This window comes from Oreochromis niloticus, linkage group LG15 (genome assembly GCF_001858045.2).
Source record: "Oreochromis niloticus isolate F11D_XX linkage group LG15, O_niloticus_UMD_NMBU, whole genome shotgun sequence".
NCBI classification, from domain to species: Eukaryota; Metazoa; Chordata; class Actinopteri; order Cichliformes; family Cichlidae; genus Oreochromis; species Oreochromis niloticus.
Window position 1 is genome coordinate 18102314 of NC_031980.2, and position 18633 is coordinate 18120946.

The following is an 18633-nucleotide window of genomic DNA, read 5'->3' on the forward strand; positions in this document are numbered from 1 at the left end:
TTCACAGAACAGCCACCTTTAGAGGCAGATCTCTGATAAGGCCAGGCAAGATGTCAGAAACCCATGATGTCTTTTTTTCAGACGTCTGACTCCTTAACCCAAAATGTTCACCATTCTTCCTATCTGCCACTCTGTACACTTGTGTATTTTGTCTACAGTCATGTAACGTTTTCTTCCACTTTCCCATAACTTCCTTTTATTCCAGTTTTATAGATTTCAGACTTCTGGACCACAAAAAGTGCTAAAGTTTTAAAACTTTAAATTGCTTTCTTTTGTTACAGACAATAGATGTGGTAGAGGAACAGTGAAGAAATGCAGTACACAGTCAGCCATCATGGAGAACCCAGAAATCTACTTCACACCAGTACAATTGCCCTCTCCCTTTGTGGCTTTTTATCTGAGTAATATGTAATGCATAGTAAAATGACTGTGTTAGATTGTAGATTGTTTAAAAAGGGGGTGTGCAGTCATGTTATGATTGCCACGCTTCATAGGTTTAATCTTGCAGTGTGAAGCAGCAGGTCTTAACCCCGATTTGTGACTGTCTTTCATTTTATGAGCTTTGGATTAAAACATCTGCCATGTGGTGTATGCTACACGTAACGAGGTTTGTAATAAGATCAGCCTGCGTGACACTGGGATCACAGCTATTTCTCTGTTACAAAGCCTCTTTCCTCTTTTAGACTTTCATCTGAGCAGACAGATTTTTCTCTGTATGGATTTGGTGGACTGACAGAAGCAAAGGAGTGAGTCTTTTTCTTTCTGTCTTCTCAGTGTGCCACTCTCTTTCTCAGCGTCAAGCTTAACCATTTTGTAAATGCCATGTTAGAAAAGCTGATGAGAAATACATTTTTAAAATATTATTTTTTTAAAACTAAGTTTTAAAAATAATTTCTAGCTTTATAACTGTTTTTGTTTTGGCAGCTATTAGTATGTGTGTGTGTGTCTGTATTGGTCTTCTTACAGTATGTTTCTAGACTTGTGCATATTACAGTAGTTTAGGTTCATTTTCACTTTTGAGTAATTTGTTAAATGAGGTTAGGCTTGAATAATTTTTATATATAATCTAATTCATATATAAAGTGGGACTATAGAAGTTATATATAATGTGGAATTTCCTCTATAGAAAAGTCAAATCTTAAATTACATTCTTTGTTTCAGTGAAAAACCGTAAAGACAGATCGTCTAACTTGATGAAAAACAGCAAAATCACACATTTAAGTTGCTAAAATAGCTGATCAGTTCAAATTGTATCCATCGGTGGCAGGTTTGCTGTGCTTCCGCTTGACAAGAAATCTTTTTAGCAGCCATCCATAGGTTTCAAAGCTGTCTTAGGAGTATGTGCTGCTGTACATCACTGAGGCCAGAGAGCTCTGCATTGCATGTCAGTAACATTTTTTTTGTTAGTGCAGCTGTGTACACTCCCTTCATGATGAATCAACTAAAAGAATCATTTTTAGGATTCAAGTCAGTTTTTCCCCTCTCCATTGTGTTTAAACTTTGTAAGACTGCTGGCTTTACTGCATTTGTGCTGATGCTGTATTGCTTTCAGTGAATGACCAGTGTGAACTTGCTTTTGTGGCTTTTTTATGTGTGTGCACATTTGCATTTAACAACAGATAAAAACAGATATAACAATGATACAAGACGCATTTTTCCTTTATGGCTGACAGTTGACAACAGACCCCCTGCTGAGATTTTAAGAAACTGGAAAGATGACTCAAAACTTACTTTAATCGCTTTACACAGCATGAAGAGATTGTGTATGTGTTTTAATGTTTCTGTGTTGTAACTCACTGAGGATTTTGCTCATTGTATACACCAAAGAAGCGTAGATAATTTTTACCACAGTGTGTTGTCATGTCTTTGTGACTCATTGAGGTAAGATCCCAGTCACACAGACCAGGAGGCCAATTGGCCACCTCTGGCAATCTCTGGTTTGTATGGTTGGCCAGGTTGGCAATTGAGAAGATTGTTCGCCGTCAAAATAAAGGCTTTGTCTTTCAAAATGTGTAGGTTGCAGCAGTCCAACTGGTCAAGGAATACACGTTTCCCTACTGATTGGAGGTTTCCAGTCTCTAGGCCAGTGTGATTGAAGCCTAACCCAGGACTGTGGTTCAGGGGGTTGGGAAGCTCATCATGTAACCGGAAGGTTGCCAGTTCGATCCCCAGCTGTGTCTGTCCTGGTCGTTGTATCTTGGGCAAGACACCGTACCGCCTACTGGTGTTGGCCAGAGGGGCCGATGGCGCGATATGGCAGCCTCGCTTCTGTCAGTCTGCCCCAGGGCAGCTGTGGCTACAACTGTGGTTTGCCTCCACCAGTGTGTGAATGTGAGAGTGAATGAATAGTGGAATTGTAAAGTGCTTTGAGTGGCTAGAAAAGCGCTATATAAATGCAATCCATTAATCCATTATTACATTTTAACCCTTTATAATGCAATCTATACTGTGCAGATTGGTATGGCTGATTTGTGTCTTTTTGTCAATTCCAAAAAAGAAGTTGGAGTTCACTGCCGTTTTCTATGTGATGCAAAAGCATAAATTCCTCACTGAAAAACTGAGACACTACCTCAGTGCTTGTGAAGGTAAGTTCCTTAGCAGTATGCTGGACTGCACATTATCTCAAGAGCTCTTATATTCCTCTGATGCAACAAGGTAATAATCTGGGATACATTTTTTTCTTTTTTGATGGAGAAAAGGAAATGGGAATAACAAGTAAACGTATCTGATAGTAAAGACGAAAAGTCAATCTGTGTGCAAAAAGTTACTTAGCAAATTTGTTCCGAAAGGATAGCAGCATGTCTACAAGTGAGAATGGCAAGCGAATGCTTTTCATTCAGCATGACGTCAAAAAAAATGTAAATTTTTGTAGGCTTAAGGTGTTTCTGTCACGTTGTCCAGAAGCTGCCCAGTGTTGAAACATACAGGGAGCTGAAAAACAGTGATGATACAAAGACAGAAACAAAGTCTAAAATAGAGAGAGATATAATTGCTCTGGGGGATTGTATCCGCATTCAGCCACTACTGGGGAGATTGGTGACATCCACCATATTGATTAGTGCATTTAACGCTAACACACACGCCCACACACATCCATGCTGGGATAGCACAATGTGATTCCATAGCCACTCTCCCAGTTCCAAACCTGATATGCTTTAGCTAATTCTACACTTCTTTTCTACTTCTGTTCTTTCTTCTACTGATATGTTTCTCTGTGCCATCTTTACTTTACACTTTCTAACTGCATGTTCTGTATAGCTGGTCTCAAGGTGACATACAAAAGAAAACCCATAATCAATGCTGTATGGAAATATCTATGTTAAAAGGAAACTTTCAAGTTCATCAAATCATATTTAAGTCAGTTGCTGGAACGTAAGCTCCGTGCATGGACCTTACACATGACTAATTTAGCTGTTTTGAAATGAGGCATGATGTGGGAGGAGTCAGTCTGCCTGAGAAACCAAAAGACACTGAAAGCTCATATTGTAACAACCTGTTTTTCATAAAGGGAACCCACCCTAAAGTGTTCCCTACTTTACCCCCTCAAATAATTTATGCATCATTCAGTAAGACTTTAACCAAAGTTGTTACAGTATGCAGCAACACACTGTATGAATTGAGGAGTGGACCCAAAATGCAGACACAAAGGAACGTGAGACTAAACTTGAATATTAACAAAAGGCGAGCCTTTTAATATGGCTGATAAAGAGGTACAAAAACAAAAGGCACTTGCACACTGGGGAGAAACTAACTAGAACTAAACTGGGAAAACTAAATGCTGAACACAAAAGACAAAGAGCAAAACCTTGAACATGGAAAATCCTGGAGACATGGAAACATGTCTCCTGACAAAGACTGAATGAGAAAACACAAACTAAATACACACAGGAGGATAATGAGGGAATGGGGAACAGGTGGGAACACAGCTGGGACCAATCAGACCTAACGAGACAAGGGGAAGCAAAACTAGACACACTGCACATAGGACAAGGACTTTCACAATAAAACAGGAAACAGAATGGAATGCAGACATAACATGAACTTGATAACATAAGACACACAAACATGAAACACATAAAGTTAAACTTAAATACAGGGGAAGAAAACACAAGGGGAATCTAATAATCAAATGAATTTAGCTAACCTAATGAACTTAAACATTGACATCCAAATAAACTAAAACTTAAAATGCTGGGTCAACAGACCCAGGAATGTGACAAAAGTGACTGAGACCTTAAACTCATCGGGAAAGTGAAGTCCCAAGCCGAGGATCTGAGCACTGTTTTTCCCCAAACTTCACTACAGTCGCACCCTGCTGGCCATCAGAAAGATTGCAGGGTTTGGCTTAACTTTTCAAACTTAGAAGGCATTCATCTTTTACACAGAGATGCAGGGACTATAGATTGCCCTTAACAGTACAGGTATTTTATTTATAGACAGCAGCAACTTACTACGTTACTTTGTATTATTAAAATGCATAATTGTGTGCTGAGACAATTAAATAGCTTCGGTTTATTGAGATAGTTTTGTATATTCATTCATGTACTCATAAAATTACTTTGAATTAAACGCTTAAATAAAAAATATCATCAAGAAAAATATCCAGATGTGCTTCCCAGAGACATAAAAATAAGACTATGAGCATTCATTATCTTTCAGTTAATATTTCCATATTTTATCCGTGTAGTAGAATTGAATTAGTAATTTAAAAAAACAAACAAACAGAAGAAAAATTAACCTTTATGTGGCCACAAGTCCACAATCACTAGCTGGTGACAGTTAGCTGAAGTTAACACAACCAAAATAAGTGGTTTGGAGAAGATCCGAAAGGACAACAGACGCGTTAAATGACCAGGGGAGAACTGAGGCCATAAATCTACAAAGACCAATGTGGGAAATGGGTAACACGAGGGTGCATCAGAGACAAATCAGGGAATAATAAGATAAAGGAAGCAAAGCAAAACATAAGACACAAGGGACAACCCACCATATGTGGCAAATGGCGATTAAGTGAGGCTGATCTTTTAAGGTTCGTCGCTTTTTAGGGTGCACAAGCTGATCCAAAAACTTGAACTGTGAAGCAAAACTACATGTTCTGGTGTGTTGTATTTTCCCTGTTTTTGTTTAAAAATCCAACAAGTGTAAATTATCTTTATTTCCTAAAAGACCAATCATGTAGTCCAGTCATGATGAGGACAAGCATGCCGAACATCTGAACACGGGAAGACTTTTGAAATTATTCACTGTAACATTTGTGTGTAGCTGACAATTAAAATCACATGAGTGCTAATGTTATGATATCTAATCTTGAGGTATTTTGTGAGCAGCAAGTGGAGTCTGCAATATGACTAAGTTAGGGGTCAGGCACCTGACTCTACTTTGCAGCCGCATTCATATTGACTCAGCTGTCACTGTGACATACAGACCTCTCATGCATTTGTTATGCAGATGTCAGGACCCTTGCTCACAGTGTGACTGCCTCTTTCCTCTCTGCCTCCCTGGTTTGGTGAACCCTCCTCCTATATTAATGACATGTTGATAAAGAGCTCTCCCATTACACCCACACCCATCTTTAACCTTGATGCTGATCTGTGTTTGTGTGCGTCTGCCCTCTGTCATCACTCTTCTATTATTTACTACGCGTCTCTGTCTGGGAAGGGCTTGTGTGTGAGGCTAGCAATCGCTTCTAGGTAAACAACCACTGCCAATGACACGAATGACCCTCAGACACACACACAAACGCACACACACACACCTTACTAACCTCATCCCTTCTCTGACCACATCTCATTTCAGATCGATATGTTTTAAGCGAGGCCTCATCCGCCTAAAACAAACTTTGCTTGCATGGCTGCTGTGTGTGTTTGTTTAATTTTATGGAGGATGCAGGTGTCATTTTCCAGGTCAGTCTGTGGTGCCCTTTAGGTTGTCTTCAGGTGACAGTGAGAGATATCCATCCTCCCTATCTCTGACTCCTCAGTATGCCTGCATGTCTCTTTCTGTAGCCAGATTAGCTGCTTCAGGGTTGGGTATAGATTTGTTTACATACATGCACACAGACTTTACATATAGAAGACTCATTTTAAAGCTACCTATATGTATAGATCTTTTGGTAGTGTTATAGAAAATCAGCCCGTATGGGTCTAACAGATTATTTTTTTCAATCATAAGACACAAGCAATACTCTGTGAGGTATTTTACTATCACTTCAGTCATTATTTAATTTTCTAAAATTGAACTGACCATTTTTACTTGTTTCCCTGTAACTCATCCAGTGCAACTGCCTTATTTCCTTCATGTATGTGTGGCTGTCACATGTTCAAAAAGGAGGGAAAATGCACACATAGACCGTTACATTTAATAGGGAGACACATATGCTCAGTTACTACAGAATGAATGACCAACAAATCAAGAAAAACTCATATTTAATCAGTCATTCTTCAATACTTCCCTAATTACCCCTGATTTAAGACTTTATTATTGATAATGATTTCCCTCTACTGTAGAACGGTCTGGGAGATACTAAATAAGTGAATCATTAAGTAATGAGTAATTCATAATTAGCGGTAACGTGATTATCTCCCCATTTTCTTCATGAGTTATTCCTTATTAAGTCTAATTCAAACACTGAGCATCAACTGTTCATTCATTACTAATTACTCCAACATTTCTTACTCTTTGTGGCACCTCGAGTAAAGCGAATCATATTTACTAGTTTCTTAGTTCTTCATTATCTTTACAGAAATCAGAGACACATAAGTAACTAAGTCTGGATTAATCAATGAGTAGGTGTACTTCTGTGCCACGCAGTGCGGAGTTACATTATTGTCAACTAATGACTGACTATTTTAATATAGATCTTGACTGAATAATTATTCCTTTTTATATAATCGTGGATCAGGAATCATCAGGGTGTGATGAGTGTTTCAGGTCAATCTTTTTTTTTTCAGTTCTTTTATTTACTCATTCTTTCATAATTACATGTTACTGTTTTCTTTATTGTAAAGCAAAACTGAAAAAAACATCTATCCACAGTCTGCATCGATGATATCATGACTTACAAAAATATCCACACATGATTAAACTGTTGATACAGACTAAGGCATGGTGCTGTTCTAGACAGACAGACGGACACTTTATTTAAGGGAAATTACTGTGTTACAGCAGCAGGATAAAGAATAAAAACACTACAGTTTACAGTAAATAAACAAAGTTAAAGTGCAACAGGAACATAGTGAGGGCCTTGTGCTGTAAGAGCATGGACATTTATATATATACAACAGTGATTTTAAATTAAAGAAGAGTAAAAAATAAGGCTGGGATTCTGCAGCAGAGTATTAGTGTAGGGTGTTTGAGCTTAAAACTACTGATAACCTAGCAGCAGCTATTTGCAGCCAACCTGACTTGTGTCTGATGTTTTTTACCAAAGTACACCAAAAGAAAATATAAAGCATCTATTATCATTTTTTAAAATGTCCTGACAAATTATCACACATCAATGATCATGTTTCATTCTGAGCTCAGCTTTGACGAGAGTTCAGTTGTATATAAACTACAGTAGTACTTCAGCATCAACATGTTTTAGGCTTTGTAGCTTTAAGGTTTTTAGCTGTATTTTGTGAGTCAAAAGTAAAAGTGTCAGAGACCTTGGTGTTTCCATAGAACACAAACCAACATTGAAACTCTTGTACTACTAAGAAAGTGGTCACTTTAAAGCACCTGAACCTGAATACTGTATTCTCTTTGAAGCCCACTCCAAGAGCAAAAGAGACATTAACAATGACCCTTACTAATGCTAATCTACAATAGGATTGTTTGTCCATTCATATCCTTACTGATCATGTTTTTCATCTACCTTTTTGTCTCCGGTGTTTTTCAGACAAACAAAAGATACAGAATAAATTAGTTTTATTAGGCCAATTCCAATTAAAAGCATACAAAGACAGATTTAATTAAGCAATAACTCTTAGAATCTGATATCTTTTTGATATGAAGACTCACACACCGACCTGGGAAGATAGCCGGGCTGTGGATTACTCAGAAAAAGAGACTCTAAGTTAGTTATTGTGGACCGTTTTTATGTGCTCCACCTACTGTACAACTCTGCATAAATCATGTTTTTAGCTTACATAATGTGTGTGTTTGCGTGAAACAGTCTGTGTTTACACAGGTAGTACAGAAAACTGCTAAACATTTGATGTTTGAAGCCCCAAAAAGCAGAAACATCACCATCATCAAACTTATGAAGAGGATTTCCTTATCATCACTGGAAATAATAATACAAAATTAGACATACATTTCCCTAGAAAAAAGACAAACAGTGTTTGACTTTTAAAATTGCTGTTTTATTGAGTAGTGCTGTTTGAAATATTGAGCTTTTTTACATTTTCAATAAAACAATTAGACCCCTGCTTCCATGATTATTTGTAATTATTATTTTGTTTGCTTATACATTTGTTGATTGCATTGCAAACCCAATGCTATGGAATGTAAGAATCTAAGGCATTTCTTCCAAACCAAATAGCTTTAAGCTGGTGTCAGATTCAGCATTCATAATGTGGCTTCCAACTAAGCTTTTGTCTTTGCTAATTGGAAGAAGAAAATATGATTAGATTTGAGATGAGGAATCAATCTATACTGTATAATTCTTTCACTGAGTGTTGAAAATATTGAAATATGCAATTTACACATCATTAATCAGTCTTGTTTTATATCAGCAGTCATTAGTAAGACTTCCTCACCCCTAAGCCTTTTTGCATGTCAGAGTTGCTTTTGGAACCAAACATGCAGGAGGCAGTAACGCTTTGTGGGGCGTTACTGCTCTTTGTAGATTTACACAACTCAGTTACACAACTCAGATCATCAAGATATATGTGAATGTTTCACAAGCTCTTTTGGCTCATTTCCATCCGCTTTAGCAACAGTATATTGTTAATACTGTCCTTATTCTAGACAATACATTTTTGTAAATTCACAGCACGACGCAGTATATGACCTCCTTATCCTGCACTAAACTGCCTTGTATTTTATGCAACCTTTGAATAATACAGTTAGTACCCTAATTTCTGTTGTTTGACAATTTAGTGGTAACAAAAACACACACAACTTCAAATCATGGGCTGCACGGTGGCATGGTGGTTGGCCTCACAGCAAGAAGGTCCTGAGTTTGACTTCACCATCTTGCTCAGGCTTTTCTGTGTAGAGTTTGCATGTTCCCCCATGTTTGCGTGGGTTCTCTCTAGGTACTCCAGTTTCCTCCCACAGTCCAAACACATGCACTTAGTGGGGTTACGTGATTCTAAATTACCCATAGGTGTGACTGTGAATGGTGTCTTTCTCTCTGTGTTAGCCCTGCAACAGACTGGTACCAACTACCTGTGGTGGTTGAAGTAGGCTCCCCACCACCCACGACCCCTCAAGGATAAGTGCAAGAGAATGGATGGATGGATGGATGGATGGATGGATGGATGGATGGATGGTGCAAATCCAATATCTGACTTAAAAATTCTAAAGGAAAAAAGTGAGCTTACGTGTAAGTTTCAGTTTTGGGATTGTCACTGCGCAGTCTTACCTCTCCAGATAAACTTCCTTCTTCCTCTTCGCATCTATCTTTCATTCTTTTGTCTTTCTGGGAAAAACAGCACCTGTAGCTCTACCTAGCAGATATACTGTGTAACAAACTGCACAAAAACAGTTGATGTGTTTGCTGATGTTTGTTGAGAAAGGCTGCATTGTAAATGACAGGTCACTTAAAAGCATTATGCCATTTATGCTCCCTTAGTGTTGCCTCTATTTAGGTCCAAAGACCTTGATGTGTGGAAGGCAAGCAATGAGTGTGAATTAATAACTTTCCCCAAATGTGTCCCCAGATCTGTTTACTCTTGCATGCAGCTTACATGTCTTTCCATATTACATATCTTAGCTCAGTGTATCACCACTGAGCCAAAATATGCACTGGCAAAAGACAGTTTATCAAATAAAATGTTTCTCTAGAAGATTTAATTGTTTGCACAATGTTTAAGTAGTGATATCACATATTGCTGGCATATTATACATACATTAAACAGATTTACACGTTAAGTGAACTGAAAACAATGCTAATTGTAAAATATGAGACCACATATTTTACAATATGTGGTCCACTAACTACGTAAATGTCCCAACTAACATTTTTTTCCAGGAAGAAAGTTTTACTTTTTAACCCCTGCTTTTCTGCCTTGTGTCTTCATCAGTGTTTATAATAAGTCTCTTAGTTGATATGGACTATTAGTAACAGCATTTAGCCCGTCACCTGCTTTTCTAGCTCTTAGCCATCACAATTTTTTACTCTTCTGGACGCGTGCTACAGTAATTAGATGGTCAAGTTTAATAAAATAAGTTACCCTCCAAAACATAAAGATATAAGCTCTGATTACCAGACACAAAGAGGAAGTGTGACTTACACATATTTTCTTTAACATAACGGTGGAGAAACTTAATGTTCATAATATAAATATTAACTCACTGTCAGTCTTGACATCGATGCAAAAGTATGGTCTTTCAAACAGTTATTTATTATTAATATGTAAGTTTGATAAAGTCAGTCTCACCTACCAATAAAGTTTTTTGGCTTATGTACTTTAAAAAACAATATTGGTGAAAATGTAACCCTGCTAAATCAGGTCAGTGCATCTCTTGTCATCAATGATGCCAGACAAAGTTTCACTTTTGCTATTGCAGTTTTATTCACCAGGCAGTCGCAACAGGAGGATTTTTGATTGTTTTTACACATTTTAGATTTTTTTTAAAACCTTTATGAGGTGTCTAAATATCAAGTGATGTTATAATGTCTAAGTGATCATTTAAGCATTATAGTCATGACAGAGCAAAGACTGCTGAATTGTCATGGGATCTTCTGGTTTATATGTGTTGATTGCATTGCGAAGCAGGAGTGGGCACCAGATCCCCCGTTGAACTGCGCTCTATGACATCTCATCATCAAGGCGAGCAACATCTCCATGTATTAGGCTGCCAATACCTTGCATCCAGGCAGGCGCATGTCTGGCAGAAAACACCAAGATTCGAGAATTAAAAAAAACCCAACAAAAAGCCCTTTTTCTTAATTTGTAATCACTAACAGTAACTTCAGTAACTAACTCCAACCCATCTAGCCTCAATGACTACCGCTCAGTAGCCCTCACCCCCATCATCACTAAGTGCTTAGAGCAGCTGGTCTTAGCACACTTCAAATCCTGTCTCCCCCCCACCCTGGACCCCCACCAATTCGCATACCGCCAGAACAGGAGCACAGAGGATGCAGTCTCCATCGCACTGCACTCTGTCCTCTCACACCTGGACAACAACAACACCTACGCCAGAATGCTGTTTATAGACTTCAGTTCAGCATTCAACACAATCCACCCCTCACAACTCATCAGGAAACTGACAGACCTGGGCATCAGTTCCCTCATCTGCAAATGGTTACTGGACTTCCTGACCAACCGCCCCCAACATGTCCGACTGGATAACCGCTGCTGATCAACAATCACAATGAACACCGGTGTACCACAAGGCTGTGTGATGAGCCCTTTCCTCTACTCCCTCTTCACCCACGACTGCAGACCTGCTGATGGTTCCAACACCATCATTAAGTTTGCAGATGACACCACGGTGATTGGCCTCATCAGTGACAACGACGAGGCCGCCTACAGGGAGGAGGCGGATCATCTGGCTGAGTGGTGCGACACAAACAACCTGCTGCTTAACACCGAGAAGACTAAGGAGCTCATCGTGGACTACAGGAGGAATGCTGACCCACATCCACCCATCCACATTAAGGGGACGGCTGTGGAGCGTGTGAGCAGCTTCAAGTTCCTGGGAGTCCACATCTCCGAGGATCTCACCTGGACGACCAACTGCTCCAAGCTGGTCAAGAAGGCTCACCAGCGCCTCTTCTTCTTGAGGACTCTGAGGAAGAACCACCTGTCCTCAGACATCCTGGTGAACTTCTACCGCTGCACCATCGAGAGCATCCTGACCAACTGTATAACAGTCTGGTACGGGAACTGCTCTGCCTCGGACCGGAAGGCGTTGCAGAGGGTCGTGAAAACTGCCCAGCGCATCGCCGGAGCACCACTTCCTGCCATAAAGGACATCTACAGGAAGCGGTGTCTGAAAAGGGCTGGGAAAATCATCAGAGACCCCAGTCACCCATCACATAGACTCTTCACCCTCCTGCCCTCTGGGAGGCGCTACAGGAGCCTCCGGACTAAGACCACCAGGTACCGGAACAGCTTCTTCCCCACAGCTGTCAGACTCCTGAACTCTGCCTCCTGACATCTGACCCACGTTAAACTCATGGACTGAACATACACACACCCACAACCCCTAGCACTTTACCACTACTGTATAGTTCTGTGTAGATAATCATTCTGTACATACGATAATTTTTAATCCCACAACTGTTTATAACTTACATAGTTCACATTCCGTATAACTGTATATCTCAGATTTCTGTATAGTTTTTATTTCATATTTATATCCTGTCATAGCCTGTACATAGCTTGTACTCACTACAGCCTGTACATACTTATAGTTATAGAATATTCATAACATACTTCACACTGTGTACATTATAACATACCATAATAGACCCATTTCTGTAATATACTTACACATCTCTATTATTGCTAATTTATATTGTAATATATCTATATCACGACTAAAGCACTTTCTGGATGGATGCAAACTGCATTTCGTTGCCCTGTACCTGTGCATGTGCAATGACAATAAAGTTGAATTCTATTCTAATTCTATTCTATTTTAGAGAAGATTCCTTACCTAATCACTCCCCTACCCAGCCTCTTCAGTCTGTCGGGGTATTTGCTTCCTAAAAAAGGTTCAAAGTTAAAAAGTTGTCACCACATGAGAATAAATGCAGATATACTGAAAAGAATGTTTTTTTGATGCTGATCAATTAATCAGCAGCAGCAACTGTATTTTCAGTTTTAACTATATAGTTTCTTATTGGATATTTTAATAGAACATTATATAAAGACAGCACAGTCATTCAGACATTCCAGTGTCCACATGTATGGCACCATTTTATGTGTGTGTGCGCACCTCCTCCACCTGATTCATTAATTTTCTCTCTCTCTGTATATCTATCTATCTATATTTGTTTGGGCAAATATTTGACATTAATACATTCAAAACAATCTTGTTATTAGTGTCTATAATTGTATTAGAATGAGTTAGAAAATAAATTAAGTTTAAAAAAATTATGATTTTTTCCTTCAACAATTATAGAAAAACAAGAAAAGTGATAAAAACAACAAACAAACTCTTTTAGTGAATTTAGTGAATTGTTTTTTTTTCTTGTTTTTTTACAGTCGTTTTGCCAAAGACCAAACTTATTCACTATTTAGGTTGACCCAATACAGATGGGATAAGCACTTTTTTCAATCAGAGCTATCTAGAGGAAATGATGGTGGCACAATCTTTTCACTGGTGAACTTGTTCTATTCTTTTAGTTTCACCACAAGTTCAAGAAAATCCACACAGCTGGGACCAATCAGACCTAACGAGACAAGGGGTAGCAAAACTAGACACACTGCACATAGGACAAGGACTTTCACAATAAAACAGGAAACAGAATGGAATGCAGACATAACAACACGAACTTGATAACATAAGACACACAAACATGAAACACATAAAGTTAAACTTAAATACAGGGGAAGAAAACACAAGGGGAATCTAATAAACAAATGAATTTAGCTAACCTAATGAACTTAAACGCTGACATCCAAATAAACTAAATCCACTGTAAAAAAGAGGGAATGTGTGATATTTCCAAAGGTAAATTATTGATAGCCTTAATATTGACCTTAACTGTGAATGTACGTTTTGCTGTCATTATGCAGCTTTACCTCTAAACCTCTGTAGACCGTATCGAAAACGTGAACGAAATCCAGGCTCCACAGGTTCAGCCATGAACAGGACCAGTGTCAACACAAGAAAGATCACAACACCCTTCATCCTGAAACACAAAAACATATTGCAATAATTATATCAAGGATCAAAGTCGTTCTTTAAATGATTTCTTAATATGCATAAATATACACATAAAATATATATATGTGTAATACCAGCTTTCATTGCAAAAGTTTCTCTTTATAAGTAAATTTGTTCTATTATTTACCTAAGATTAAGTGTTAGAGATGGTAAATTGTTGTAAGAAAAAGTGAGCAGACTGAGATCAACGTGTGATGTACTGAGTGTATCTGGAGGTCTTTTTAATCGAAGCAGTGGCTGGAATGGGCGGGGGGCGGGGTGGAAAAAAATAGATATTATCAGCTCTAGTTTGTTATGTTGTAATGTTTTGTACTCTGCAATGTATTTTGCAACAACAGATAACATTTTGATCTAATGAGAACTTCTTCTGTCACTTCTCTACGGTCAAAGTTTACAGAATAATTCTTCTGTATGGAAGTGGTTTGGCTAAATATGTGAAATGGCCAAAAAATAGAGAAAAAAAGTGAACTCAGCAGAAAACCATTCTTGCATAAACCTGGTGATAGCTGGTTTTAACTGTTAAGTAGTTTGAATGTTATGAGAACGTAACAAAGAAGGGTTTGTATATTTTAAAGTATTCTTCCTGCACCTACTGGCAGTTATACTTTTATTTTAAAAGTGTGTATACTACACAAAGGAAATCATTGTGGACATACTCACACTCACTACTTCAATTCAAAAGAGGTAGACTTTCATATTCTCTGTATTCATTACATGTAAACTGGAATATATCAAGCTTTTTGTTTTAATATTAATGATTATGGCTTATTGTTAATGGAAAGTCAAAGTTCAGTATTTCAGGTTATTAAAAAAATGAATTCTGAGTCTGAATAAAACTGCTATTTAGACAAATTAATTGCCATCTATCTCTCAGCCTGGTTCAACACATGCATCATAATCATAGGGACTGCTGACTTGACTAGGGATGGGTACCGGTATTCTGACATAAACGGTAGTAAACCGACCGAAAAGCAGCGCACATTTCGGTGCTTTTTTTTTTTTTTCCTGAGATGTCATACACTTTGGATTCTAGCCAATCATTTTACCTTTCCAAGGATAGTAGGCGGGCCCAGGTACGTATGTTCTTTTAGAGCAGAGCTACAGATTAAAAATGCCCAAGGCGAAACGGTCAAAAGATGCAAGCTCAGCAGCCTGCAACAAGTGCTTTAAGCCCCATGCCCCGGTACCAGGAGCAAAAAGGAGGAGATCCCGTTTAATCGGTTATAACACGGGGTGAGAAATATAAGTCCAGACATGTGTGGTATCCACAGAAACCTCTGAATCTCAGCTAAAATCTCATATAAACCATTTCTACAACCACCAAACACAACGAAAACAAGCCATGATTAAACGAGCAGTTATGTAAATGCGCACAAGTCCGCTAAACAAGCAAGGCGAACCAGAAATTCTCCAGACTTTATGTAACCGGCTAAAGATAGGCTGGTTATCTTCCAGAGCTATCACCAATTCCAAGCACCAAGTTTCACCACACTCTGACCAAAATTCACTGAATGAGCCACAAAAGAAGAGCACAAAAACACACAGCGGCACAAATGCGCTAAGACAGAAATTCGATTTCCTCCGTCATTTTCGCTGGTAGCCGGTAGCCACATGATTATCAGCAGTTACCACGCCTACCTAGCCGCATCAGATCCGTTTTACATCAACAACCTCCATTTTAGACCCACCTATAGACACGTGACTGAACATACATCACATGCAGTAAATTTGGGCCCATGTGGGTTTTGGCCTTGGAACGTCTGATTGGTTGAAGTAACGTGAACGTGGCATCATTACTGTGATTCTATTGGCTCAAACAATTAAAAAGAGGTGTCAATCATGCAAATTGACCAAAAGAAACAAAAGTTTCAGCCTCTCAGAGTTTAAAGGGCCAGAGACCAATTAAGCGCTCCATGCTCACGGCAGAAAAGGCCCATTACCATGTAAATGTGTGGTTAATTCTTCAAAAATGTATTTTTTAAAAGAAGCATTTCTAGGCATGTTAATGAAATTAATTAATTTATGCTCTTAAATACCTAAAAAATTCAACTGGCATGGTGTCCAATTGTGTGCCAAAATTAGACATTTTTGTACAATGTCTGGATATTCATGTATTGACAGTGCTGTAATTTTTCACTGTTTCACTTTAAAAAAAATAAATCTTTGCACAGATGATGTTTATATGTTGGTTACTGAATTTCTGTAATGAAATGTGAACTGAGGCATATTTTTAAAAGGGTTATATGCTAAAATTAAAAAAAAAATAGGCGAGGATAAAATCTACTTACTTTTTCTGTGTTCCAGTCTCAGTAACTTTGACACAGTAATATCTGCTTCAATATTTACACCTCTGATGAAATTTCACAAGTGTTAGCTGTATTTTGACACCAAGATTGTAAGCACAGAGTTTGTAATTGCAGAGAAATAATCAATTAAATTTGGGCATTGCATTTTCAAGCAGGAAGCTCAGAAACCCCTTTGGGGCTTAAGAGGTTAAGGTGATACTGTGCAAAGGAGGTAACACCTCAAATCTCATGAAACACCTGGCGACGCATAGCGTTTTTCTAAATGCCGAGAAATGCACCGCATTTGATAGCTTGCTGCAAGACCTCACACCGAGCACATCTACTGCGGGTGTGGTAAATCTCCATTAGCAAGTTAGCGCGGATCGCCCCCTGCATGGGACTGAACGGTACTTATCATTTTGCAGAAAAAAAGAGACTGCTAAAAATAAAAACATAAGAGGTTTTTGGACAAAGTTTGTGTTCTCCATTCTTTAAGCACCGGTTCGAGCACCATTTAAGCACCGGCACCGTTTCAAAAGTACCAATTTGGCACCAGTATTGGATAAAACCTAAACGATACCCATCCCTAGACTTGACAGATGAGAATCACTGACGTCCTCCACAAGGAGGGTACCAGAAAACCAAAGAAGGTCATTGCTGAAAAGCTTGGCTTTTCACAGGGTGCTATATCAAATCATATTAATGGAAAGTGGACTGGAAGGAAAAAGTGTGGTATGAAAAGGAACAGAAACGATAGGGATCGCTGCAGTCCTGACATAATTGTCAAGAAAAGTTGATTCAAGAACTTGTGAGAGCTTTACAAGAAGTGGATCGAGGCTGGTGTCAGTGCATCAAGCATCATCACCCACAGTGATCTTCAGGAAAGAAACTACTGTTGCAACTGTCAAATGGCTACGGAGGCCCTAAGGGGTCAAATTTACTGCAACTTTAGAAAATACCAACAAATAGAAAAAAAAATGTAGCAAAATGTTACCTTCCCTTAAAAGGGGTCCAGGCGATGAGGGGGAAGTAACAAAATGTGTCCGGGTCAGAAAAACGAGACAGAGGCAAAATGGTTAAATTAAAGAGTTTTATTAAAGTTCCTATTAATAACTCGACTAAAAGAGACGGACAAGCCGCTATCACCATTTAAAGAAACAAAACAAAACTCAAGCGTCGGTCAGTAAACTGAAAAGTAAGCCAGAAAAAAGGTTAGTAAACAAACACTCCTCTCCACCAAGCAGGAGCAAACAATCACAGAAAAAACCCAATCTCACTAGCTGCAACCTCCAAACACTCACACAGCTCACTAGCTGCAACCACTCACATGGCACTTTGGCACCAGAGCTCACCTTTAAATACCTTTAATTGCTGATGTGAGTCAGCTGTACGATAGAAAAAAGTGGCACCTAAGGCAGGAGAGATGATAGGACACGCCCACACAGGCAATTTCAGGAGGAGGCCCTGCTAGGGCCGTAACACAAAAGCTCATACAAAAGGGTTTTTTTGGTAAGACAATGTCTTACTATTAGCCATTTACTGTTCGCTTGTCTGTTAATGCCTAATAGCTAACGTGTATCTACAGTATTATAGGAATCATGTGATGAATGTATCATTGTGAATCAAATGAATCGTGTGAAAGTACACATTGCTTTATATCTTTTTCCCTCTCAATGCTGATGAATAATTTGCTTCTTTTTACATGTCTCAATGCAATTCTTTGCATGTTTTAGTTTCTGTCATTTCTGCATCTGTTGTTGTCTGCATCCACAGAAACACTTGCATTGTGCTTTGTGATAATTTTCTTATTCAATTTCTGTTGTGTTCTTTGTGTTTTTCTAGCATTTTTGTATTTGCTGTGTTTTCTTAAGTTGCAATCCATTTGACCTTTCACAGCCACTGTCAGGGTTCCTGGGTGGTTCACCCAGTGTTTTCCTCTGCCAGTTCGCTTCTTGTGTCTTATTAGTCAGATTATGTTCAGTGCAATGTACTCACCGGTACTCATCCTCATTAGTCTGTGTATTTAAGTCATCAGTTCTTTCCAGCTAATTGTCTTGTCATTAATGTAACGTTGTCTATCCCGCATGTGTGTTCCAGTTCAGTTCAGTTCAGTCGGTCTTTCAGTCAGTCAGTCAGCCAGTTGTCCGTCTCATGTTCTGTTCATCCATTCTGTATAATAAACACCGTCTTCATTCCACACTAACCCGTGAGTCCTGCGTTTGGGTCCGCTCTTCCTCACCTCCACACAGCGAAGCCCTAACAGCCACCATACATTACTCAGCATATAGTTCAA

The 18633-nt window shown here is 38.7% G+C and overlaps 1 protein-coding gene across 1 annotated transcript in view; it reads left to right on the plus strand.

Annotated features, from left to right (window-relative positions):
• LOC100700775 (exostosin-1) overlaps nt 1-18633 on the plus strand; it is a 312004-nt gene that overhangs the window by 124341 nt on the left and 169030 nt on the right. The gene's annotated exons all lie outside the window — the stretch shown is intronic.